Genomic DNA, 10546 nt, shown 5'->3' on the forward strand with positions numbered 1-10546 from the left:
GGCTAGATCAGATCTTTCCTGTTATTCTTGCTGTGAAATATAGTTCCTTGATTTGATAATACTTAGCAAAATTTTTAATTAGTCACCAAACAAATAAAAACACAATCACACATCTACCCACACAAACTTTCAGCATCATGGGTATAGGTCCGCATCTGGTTTGTTCTTCACTGTAAACCCAGAACATGGCCGTGTTTGTCACCCAGGAGAAGACCAGTAAATTAATGATTATAAAATGAATGACTCACAGGCTGACAGATCGTCTAATTCATCTTTGTTTGTCAGTGTTTAACGCCATGCTTGGTAGATAGGCAGTGCTCATCTAATGGGAACCGAATGAATTCAAGGCTACCTGATGGGGTAGAAGTTTTTCAGAAGACAGTGATGGAGCTATCAGGGCCTAGCCTAGCCCTGGACCATCTCCCAGAGTTCAACTGCTTAATTCCCTCAATGTTTCTTTTTCTTTAAAAAATTCTGTCCGGGGGGACTTGGGGTGGGGGGGTAGGGGGGTAAGGAAGTGGTGTTAACAAACCCAGGGACAAGGGAAAAACATGGGACCCCAAATGGTAGAGAAGGGGGAGTGGCAGGCATGGTGGGAAATGATCAAGGGTAAGGTTGCTTAGAGAAGAGGTATACTCTAGCCCAGGTGGCAATGAAGCATGGTAGTAGGGCAGGAGGAAAGTCAAGGGAGATGGAGGAAAGAGCTAGGAGTCAAAGGGCATTCATGGAGGTCTAGACAAAGACATGTACATGCAAATATATATAGGAAGATGGGGAAATAGATCTATGTGTCTATATTTATAGGTCAAGTATTAAGGTGGCGGAAGGACCTTGGGCCTCTACTCAAACACTCCCTCAATGCATGAATACCTTCTTTTATTAAATTGGAATTCTATGATGCTCACTCTCCCGACACAATGGCTGGAGCCAAAGTGTGTGAACAAGTAAATGTGGTGAAGAAAGCTGATGGTGCCCGGCTATCAAAAGAGATAGTGACTGGGGTCTTAAAGGCTTGAAGATAAACAAGCGGCCATCTAGCTCAGAAGCAACAAAGTCCACATGGAAGAACACACCAGCCTGTGTGATCGAGTGGTCCCAAAGGGATCAGTTACCAGGCATCAAAGAACAAAAAATCATATCATTGACTGCACACCTCCATGATAGGATCGCTGAAGACAAATGGGTGCATAAGCAAATGTGGTGAAGAAAGCTGATGGTGCCCGGCTATCAAAAGAGATAGTGTCTGGGGTCTTAAAGGCTTGAAGGTGAACAAGCGGCCATCTAGCTCAGAAGCAAAAAAGCCCACATGGAAGAAGCACACCGGCCAGTGCTATCACAAGGTGCCAAGGGACCAGGTATAAGGCATCATGCAAAAAAAAACCAACAACGATATAAGTGTGTGTATATATGTGTATATGTATATGTATATATATACACCATATTAAATGAAGGGGGAAGTGCAGAGTGGAGACCCAAGGCCCAAGTGTCGGCCAATGGAGATCCCCTCATAGAGGGGTTTAGGAGAGGAGATGGGTTAATTAGGGTGCGAGGTAGTACCGATGAAGAACACAGCTTTCCCCCAGATACTGGATGCTTCCTCCCCCCAACTACCATGATCCGAATTCTACCTTGCAGGACTGGATAGGGCAGAGGCTGTACACTGGTCCATATGAGGGCTGGAGGTACAGGGAATCCAGGGTGGATGATACCTTCAGGACCAAGGGTGTGAGGGGCGATGCTGGGAGAGTGGAGGGTGAGTGGGTTGGAAGGGGGGAACTGATTACAAGGATCCACATGTGACCTCTTCCCTGGGAGAGGGACAGCAGAGAAGGGGGGAAGGGAGACTCCGGATAGGGCAAGATATGACAAAATAACGAGGTATAAATTACCAAGGGCACATGAGGGAGTGGGGAAAGGGGAGGGAGGGGAAAAAAAAGAGGACCTGATGCAAGGGGCTTAAGTGGAGAGCAAATGCTTTGAGAATGATTGGGGCAGGGTATGTATGGATGTGCTTTATACAATTGATGTATGTATATGTATGGATGGTGATAAGAGTTGTATGGGTCCCTAATAAAATGTACAAAAAGAAAAGAGGAGAAAAAAATGATTAGGGCAGGGACTGTACAGATGTGCTTTATACAATCGATGTATGTATATGTATGAACTGTGATAAGAATTGTATGAGCCCCTAATAAATTGTTAAATTAAAAAAAATTCTGTCTCCTTTTCTATCTGTTGAAGGTGCCTGATTTAGGGGGAAGATTTGAGTGTCTGTTAGTTGTAAGAAAACATTCTTGGAGCCATCTTGGCAACAGAGACATCTCTCAGTGGGTTTGGTGTCTTTAGGAACTGCAGCTGGGCTGCCATGCAGGGCCCTTTGGACAATGCACCACTTCCTTATCGTTTTTTATTCTCCAGTCATCGTGCCATTGGCACATCTTTGCTGTGTCATTCAGTAAGAATCACTTACTGCTCTCTGGGTGGGGCAAAGAGCCCTGACCTGCTCAGTACATGGTCAGTAATTTGCACCCACCAGGTGCTCTGTGGGAGAAAAATGAGGCTGTCTGTTCATGGAAAGATGTAAAGTCTTGGAAATCCCAAAGGGGCAGTTCTACTCGGACCTACAGAGTCGCTATGAGTTAGAATCGACTCCATGGTGATGAGTTTGTTAGTGTGTCTTACAGTTGTTGGCAGATGACACTCGGCTCTTAATGGAAAGTGTGATTTGAGTCCATCCAGAGACTCCTGGGGAGAAAGGGCTGGTGATCTACTTTTAAAAGAAGCTGCCAAAGCAAACCTTGTGGAGCACAGGTCTACTTCGACACACAATGGAGCCACCGGGACTTGAGGTTGACTTGGTAGCTTTTGTCTTGGACAATGAGACTGGGAGGCGAGGTGTTAGCGAGTTTCATTGAGAACCTAGGAGACTGTCAGGGTAAAGAGGTAGATGAAAGATCTAATTCACCTCCTCCATGATAACATCTTTCTGCCCGGAACAGGAGTTTGTTCTGCTGCTTGCTAGTGGCATGAACATGATTGAGTCTTGACTTTTCCCTGCCAAGAAAAAAGTCACGGTAGTGAAATTAAGACAGAAATCTAATATTCATGAAGTACTGGTTACCCACAGATAGGACAGTGTCTTCAAGTATATGGTGTCAGATTTGCAAAGGGTTGTGATAAATATGTATGTTTATGTGCCCAAACAGCATAAAGTCTACTTACTGAATAATTGCACCCGAAGATCAGAAATAGAGCCTGCCACAAGAGCCTGCCACAGCCCATTTGTCATCAGGCATGGAGCTTGGGAGAGCTGTGATTACTCAACATAATTACACATGGCATGCAGCATTCATGAAACCCAGCAGACATCCTTGCCAACTAGGGATAGGGAAGGGCTTTGCTTTGAAGTATGGCAAATCCCCCAATTATTATTTCACTTTTTGTAGTTCAAGTTTGGGCCACTTTTCATAGGTGCTAATTAAGGTGTTCAGAGTACCTTCTGAGGGCTGATTGGGAGTACTGCTGGAATGAAAAGCTTTCCACCCAAATGGCAAATGAACTAAATATTGTTCAATAAAACATTGCAATCTGGGAGTCGGTCAACACTCACACTTAGCTAGCTTTGAGCTTCTCATCTTCCTTAGGTCTTTTGCACCAAGCAAATACTCACATCTTGAACAAATTTAGACTCAGATACTTTCCCCTAGTGAAACCAAAGGTATTCTACCAGTCTGTTCCATTAATTAAAATTAAATCTTCGATGACTGATGGGGAATTTAATCCACAAACATTGGATGAATTTCCTCTGCAGATACCTGTGTGTGATGTTTTTTAAAGCAGCCATCTCATCTGTTCTCAAACACTTTCCTTTGTGTGCTTTTGGCCAAGGGCAAGGAGATTCGTAGTTCCATTCTGAGCCCCACAAACCAATCTGGAAACTGGTGATGTTTAGATTCTTTCACTATTGCTGAAAGGGAGCTCGTTAAATTTGCAGAAATTGAAGGTGAAAACACTTCTCTATCCCCCAAGCCCTGCTACCTACAGTCCAGCAGGGAACTGAAGTGGTCAGGGCATTCCAATTTAATCCCTTCTCACAGACTCCAGCATCTCTCTCCCTTCTATCCTCCACAGAGCTGCCAGATGGAATTCTTTCTTTTTAAAAAAGCCTTTTTAAATCGCTTCTCAGCCTTTTGGCTAAGATCAAGTGTAGTATCTGTTCTTATCTGTTTAATATCTGATACGTCCTCTATCTGAGGACAATAGATTAAATGGATTTTTGGAGCAGGGAGTTGGAATAGGAGCTTGCTCCGTCCACTCCACGCATCGACCTGGCATTGCAGTACTTTCAGGAACGGTACACCCCTTCGGGGGATTTTAAAAAAGAAAGCTTTTGCTGTGTCATTTTCCCTGCTTAAAATAAAATCCTTCCAAGAGTCTGAATTCCAAAAGTTAGCAACCCTTTCTTTATGTTCCTCTGGAAAATCCCAGTGCTTTCCTCTATAGAAACAGGCCCAGGACCTTGAACTTTCATGGTTCTGCTAAGATCCCCTGACTGCCAGAAGTGGATGGCCACTGCCTCTGTCCAGTCCTAGAGGGTCCGCCCCATGGATGGAGCCCTGCTATGGAATTCATCCCTTATTTATTGCAGTACCTTCCATTCAAAGACCCCCAGAGACAACCACCATGGAAACTGGGTTGTTGTCGGCTGCCTTCAGGTTGCCCGGCTCTGGTGACCTTGGGTACAAGAAAGAAATGCTGCTCAGTCTGTTATCATGTCCAGGTCATTGCTGTAGTTCTTTCGCTAATTCCCCTCACAGGGGGTCTCCCCCTCTCAACACTGCCTCTGCTTCATCAGATGTGATATCTGATCCATCCAGCAATGGATACATCTTAAAGGGTACTGGCTGTGCTCTGTGGGGGGTCCTCCTACAGCTCTCCCTCCAGGTTCCCGCATATGCTTCCTCTTCTCATCTCTGGACTCTCTGACCGCCATCCTACCATCTGTTCTTACTTATGTTGGCTTATATCGGGTCCTCACAGGAACAGATAACCTCAACTTTCTCCTGAGGAGTGGCAGGTGGGTTTGACCCAGCGACTAATGCTTATGTCCCTTCAATTCTCCTTGAGAACCTTATCTACTTCCTGTCTGATTCCAGGTTGTACCAGCATGGATGGAAGTGATCAGGGTTTCAGGGAGGAGAAGCCCCTGGATTGAGGTCTTGCTGCCAGGAAGCAGGGATGCTGGGGCTGGAGTCTCAGTCTCTCGATTCTTAGTTCTGTGACCTTTTCTTTGACCCTCTGATTTAGAGTGGGGTCAGCTTACCTAGAAATCAAGATGGTTTCTAGATCAGTTTTTTCAAACCATGGTGTCATGAATTGATTTAGAAGGTCTTGAGCCATGGTAAAAAGAAAACAGGACAGAAACTATTTGCACTTGCCCCACACAATAATGATAAGTATTGTTTCATTATACATTGGCTTTAGTGGCGTGATTTGCGTAGGGCTGAATATAAAATGCCACAGTCAAATAAATTTGAAAGCAATTAAAAATCATTTTATTGGGGGCTCATACAACTCTTATCACCGTCCACACATACCTCAATTGTGTCAAGCACATTTGTACATTTGTTGCCCTCATCATTCTCAAAATATTTGCTCTCTACTTAAACCCTTGGTATCAGTTCCTCATTTCCCCCCTTCCCTCACCGCTCCCCCCTCTCTCATAAACCCTTGATAATTTATAAATTATTATTATTTTGTCATGTCTTACACTGTCCAATGTCTCCCTTCACCCACTTTTCTGGTGTCTGTCCCCCAGGGAGGAGGTTATATGTAGATCCTTGTTATCGGCTCCCCCTTTCCACACCTGCCTCCCAGTATCGCCACTCTCAGCCCCGGTCCTGAAGGGATCATCTGTCCTGGGAAGCAATTGTTATAAAGAGAGCAGTGAACCCTCTCAGGATCCGGGTTGGAAATGAGCTTGAGCCTTCACAGGGGCTGGCCCAAGGTAGTCGAAAACATCTCAACCCGTGGGTCACGAAAATTTGGCAACAATATAAAGTTTCTGAATGCACCATGACCCAAACTTAATCCAAAATCAAACACGTAATGGGTCTGAGCTGTTTTAGGCAGTGCTAATCCATGTTGTATTGCGGGCTACACTGCAGCCCTGGTTCTGAGCACACAGCACGTTCACTTTGCACGTGTTGTGCCCTCGCGCCAGGCAATGCCACCAAGCGCTGCTACAGGCACCTCGACTCAGAGTCGAGACAGTTTTGTGTTGTGTATTGCAAGGTTTCTTGCAGAGACATAATAGTTTAATAACAGACAGACAGACTTTTAATATTTTTCTACTGTCACTCCTCAGCATATACATATCATATGAGTAGAGTGTATCCCTGGATTGCATCGTGTTGGAATGCAGCATCCTCTTTGTATGCATTTCTCAAAAATCACTTTGACAGAGGAGGCCTCACTTCAGCTGGGGTCAGATGTGCAAGATTGGGCGAGTGGGAGATGACCTTTAATTGCTGACAAACAAAATTATGCTAAGGTCACCCGAAATGAACAGACACTCCTACCAGAAAGATAAGTGATGCTGAGGGGAAAGTCAAGTCAAGACAGGGGAAGGGGACTATGCACATTTTGGAGTAAGCAAGTGCATTTCTGTTGGTAGAAAGCATTAGCAATATTTAGCTATATCTTAAGATAAAATATTTTTATTATGGGTAAGTGGCTAAATTTAGACAGAAGATGGAAAAATACTGATGATACGGCAGCTAAGTCTTCACTAGTGGGTCGAGTGCACCCAAATTAAGAAGAGAAAGGAAACAGGTAGCAGCCTTTTTGCAATATGAATTTACTTCTAATGATAGTGATGGTGTGGAGAAGCCTCTTTGTTTAATTTGTAGTGAAATTTTAGCTGTGGAGAGCATGAAACCAGCAAAATGAAAATTACCTTTTAATAGCAATTATGCAGCACACTACAATAAACCAAAGGAATATTTAAAATGCCTTAAAAATTAAAGAAAAATAATGTGTCAAAATTTTGTTAATGTTAATGGAAACTATTTACTTTCATAATGGAACTTCTTATTTAATTTCTATTTTAAAAAACCTATATGATAGAAGAAAATATTGTGTTACCTGCTGCAATTAAAATGTCAGAAATAGTTCATGGGAAAATGTATGGGAAGAAATTAATGAAATTCCTTTATTGAATGATACTATTTCCAAAAGGATTTCTGAAATTAGTGATGACCAATTGTGTCAGCTTCTTATCAGGTTTAAGGGAAGCCAAAATTTGCAATTCAGTGAGATGAAACAACTAATATAGCACAGCTATTACTTTATGTAAGATATGTCTCTGAAGAAAGCATACACGAAGAATTACTGTCTGGCTGCCCTTTGAAAGGGCACACAAGAAAAGAATATATATAAATATATCTTAAAGTCGAGGAATTTTCCACAAATAAAGGGTTTACATTGGAAAACTTGCATGGGAGTCTGTACAGTGCTGAAGCACGATGCGTGAGAATGTTGGACTTGTAGCAACAGTTAAAGGTCATGGCAATGAACATACTTTTACTCACCACATAATCCAACAGGAGGCATTTGAAATAAAAATTAATCACCAGACTTAGATGTTGTACTTCAAGCTACTATCAAGATTATTAACTTCATTAAGTATCCTTAACAGTTGTTTGTTTTTAAACTTATGCAAAGCCATGGACTCCAATTACGAGTCTTCTTACTGCATGTAGAAGTAAGGTGGCTCTCAAGAGGGCAAAGGTTAAACAGATTAGAGAAGCTAATTATATTTTTGATGGAGCATAAATAAGAATTTGTTAATTTTTATAATGAATTATGACTTTCCAAACTATATTATCTGTTAATTATTTTTGAAAAACTCAATGACATGTTTCTTTGAAGAAAAAAGTATAGCATGTTTATGTTAAAGGATAAAAATTGAAAATTTGACTAAAAGAGTTAGCATTTAGAAGAATAAGGTGGAAAATAGTCCTTCAGAAATGTTTACAGCTACAGATTATTTTAAAATTGAAAATAACCTTCCCAAATATTTAATTGTAAGAGTTAAATTGATCATTAGAAGTCCCTGGAGATACAGTTTCAGAATACTTGACTTCAAATTTTGATTCTAAAAAAATAAATTGGGTTCATTAACCATACTCAGTTGAAATAATAAAACAATGCCAATCATCGGTCATTAAAAGTTCATGAAGAATTTGCCAAATTATTAAGAGACACGGGTTTAAAACTGGAGTTCCCTAAAAGAATTGTTAAATAAATTCTGGCTTGTGACTATAACAGAATTTCTAACAATTTTTGAAATAGCCCTAAACATACTTCTGCAATTTTGTACTACATATTTATATGTTGTTCTCAGCATTGATGATAATAAAATAAAAATATTGCTAAACTGAAAAGTGTTAGAGATGCTCTGTGCCCTGCAATATCAAATAATCCACCAAGATTAAATTCTATATGTAAAAATAAACAAGCACATACATCTCATTACTATGAAAAATTTAGTCTTTGATAAATAGTAAAATAATATGTATACCAAAGAATGTTTTAGAATACATTTATTTCGGACTTATTATTAATTAAGTGTATTGCTGTGATGCTGAAAGCTATGTGACTGATATTTCAAAGACCTGCAGGGTCACCCAAAGTGAACAGGTTTCAGCAGAACTTCCAGACCAAGAACAAACAACAAAGAAGGACTCATTTCCCCATGTCAGAGGAAGGAGCCACTGAAAATCTAGTACACAGCTTAGAAACATTGTCAGAGAGTGAAGGCGTAGTGAATGGAAGCAGAGCATTATGGGAGATTGTTGGGGAATGTGTCCCGCAGGTCAGAGGCATTAGAAAGGTCACTGAGGAAGAGCTGCTTTCTCAGAGTCATTTTCCAGGGCGACCTCGGTTGAGTAAAGGCTGTGTGAGTGGAGTTTTCAGGATCTTCATTTCTGAAAAGGCACGACTCAGGGCAAGGAGAAACAGGTGTAAACATTTGCTAATGATCAGAACTTGAAATGTGTGAAGTTTAGGGAAATTGGAGGTGGTCAAAAATTGAATGGAAGGCATAATGGTCGATATGCTAGGCAGTAGTTAGCTGATGTGGATGGGTGGGTATTCATCATTTTAAATCAGAAAAGTGTGTGGTTTACTATGTCGGGAATAATCCAATCAAGAGGAATGGTGTGACATTCATTGTCAAAAAGGACATGCAATATGGGAGCTGGAGGCACAGAGAATCCAGGGTGGACGATACCTTCAGGAGCAGGGGTGTGCGGGGCGAGGCTGGGAGAGTGGAGGGTGAGTGGGTTGGAAAGGGGGAACTGATTACAAGGATCCACATGTGACCTCCTCCCTGGGAGATGGACGGCAGAGAAGTGGGGGAAGGGAGACTCCGGATAGGGCAAGATATGACAAAATAACAATCTGTAGATTATCAAGGGCTCATGAGGGAGAGGGGAATGGGGAGGGAGGGGGGAAAAAAGAGGACCTGATGCAGAGGGCTTAAGTGGAGAGCAAATGCTTTGAGAGTGTTTAGGGCAAAGAATGTACGGATGTGCTTTATACAATTGATGTATGTATATGTGTGGATTGTGATAAGAGTTGTATGAGCCCCTAATAAAATGTTTAAAAAAAAGGACATGCAAAATCCATCATGAAGTATCTGTGATAGAATTTTATCTATCCACATTCAAGAAAATCCAATCAATACAACTATTATTCAAATTTATGCACCAACCACAAAAGTAAGTGATGAAGAAACTGAAGAATTCTACCAATGATTTCCGTCAGAAACTGATCAAACATACAATCAAGATGCATTAGTAATTATTGGTGATTGGAATGCAAAATATAGAAACAAAACAGAAGGAACATTACATTAGTTGGAAAAGATGGACTTGGGGATAGAAACATAACTGGAAATCACATAATAGAATTTTGCAAAACCAACAACTTGCTCATAGCAAATACCTGTATTCAACAATGCAAAAGGCGACTACACACATGTACTTCTACAGATGGAGTACATAGAAATCAAATTAACTACATCTGTGAGAAGAGATGATGGAGAAGTTCAATATCAGCAGCTAAAATCAGGCTAGGGGCTGAGTTTGGAACATACCATCAATTGCTCATATGTAGGTTCAGGATAAAGCTGAAGAAAATTAAAACAAAACCATGGATCCAACATACAACATTTAGTCTATCCCGCCTGAATTTTGAGAACATCTCAAGAACAGATTTACTGCATTGAACAATAATGACATAAGACCTGATGAACTGTGGGAGGACATCAAGATGGTCATTCATGAAGAAAGCAAAGGGTCATTAAAAAGGCAAGCATTAAAGCAAAGATCAGAGTGGATGTCAGAAGACTCTGAAACTTGTTTTTAATCATAGAATAGCTGAGGCAAATGGAAGAAAGAATGAAGCCAAGGAACTGAACAAAAAATTTCAAAGGGTAACTTGGGAAGACAAAGATAAATAGTATATTAAAATGTACAAG

The 10546-nt window shown here is 41.2% G+C and overlaps 1 non-coding gene across 1 annotated transcript; it reads left to right on the forward strand.

Annotated features, from left to right (window-relative positions):
• Window positions 1–4174: 4174 nt before the first annotated feature.
• Window positions 4175–4365, forward strand: LOC142457422 (U2 spliceosomal RNA). Its single transcript, XR_012786169.1, has one exon. It is a non-coding gene; the product is annotated as a U2 spliceosomal RNA (small nuclear RNA).
• Window positions 4366–10546: the final 6181 nt, after the last annotated feature.

This window comes from Tenrec ecaudatus, chromosome 9 (assembly GCF_050624435.1).
Source record: "Tenrec ecaudatus isolate mTenEca1 chromosome 9, mTenEca1.hap1, whole genome shotgun sequence".
NCBI classification, from domain to species: Eukaryota; Metazoa; Chordata; class Mammalia; order Afrosoricida; family Tenrecidae; genus Tenrec; species Tenrec ecaudatus.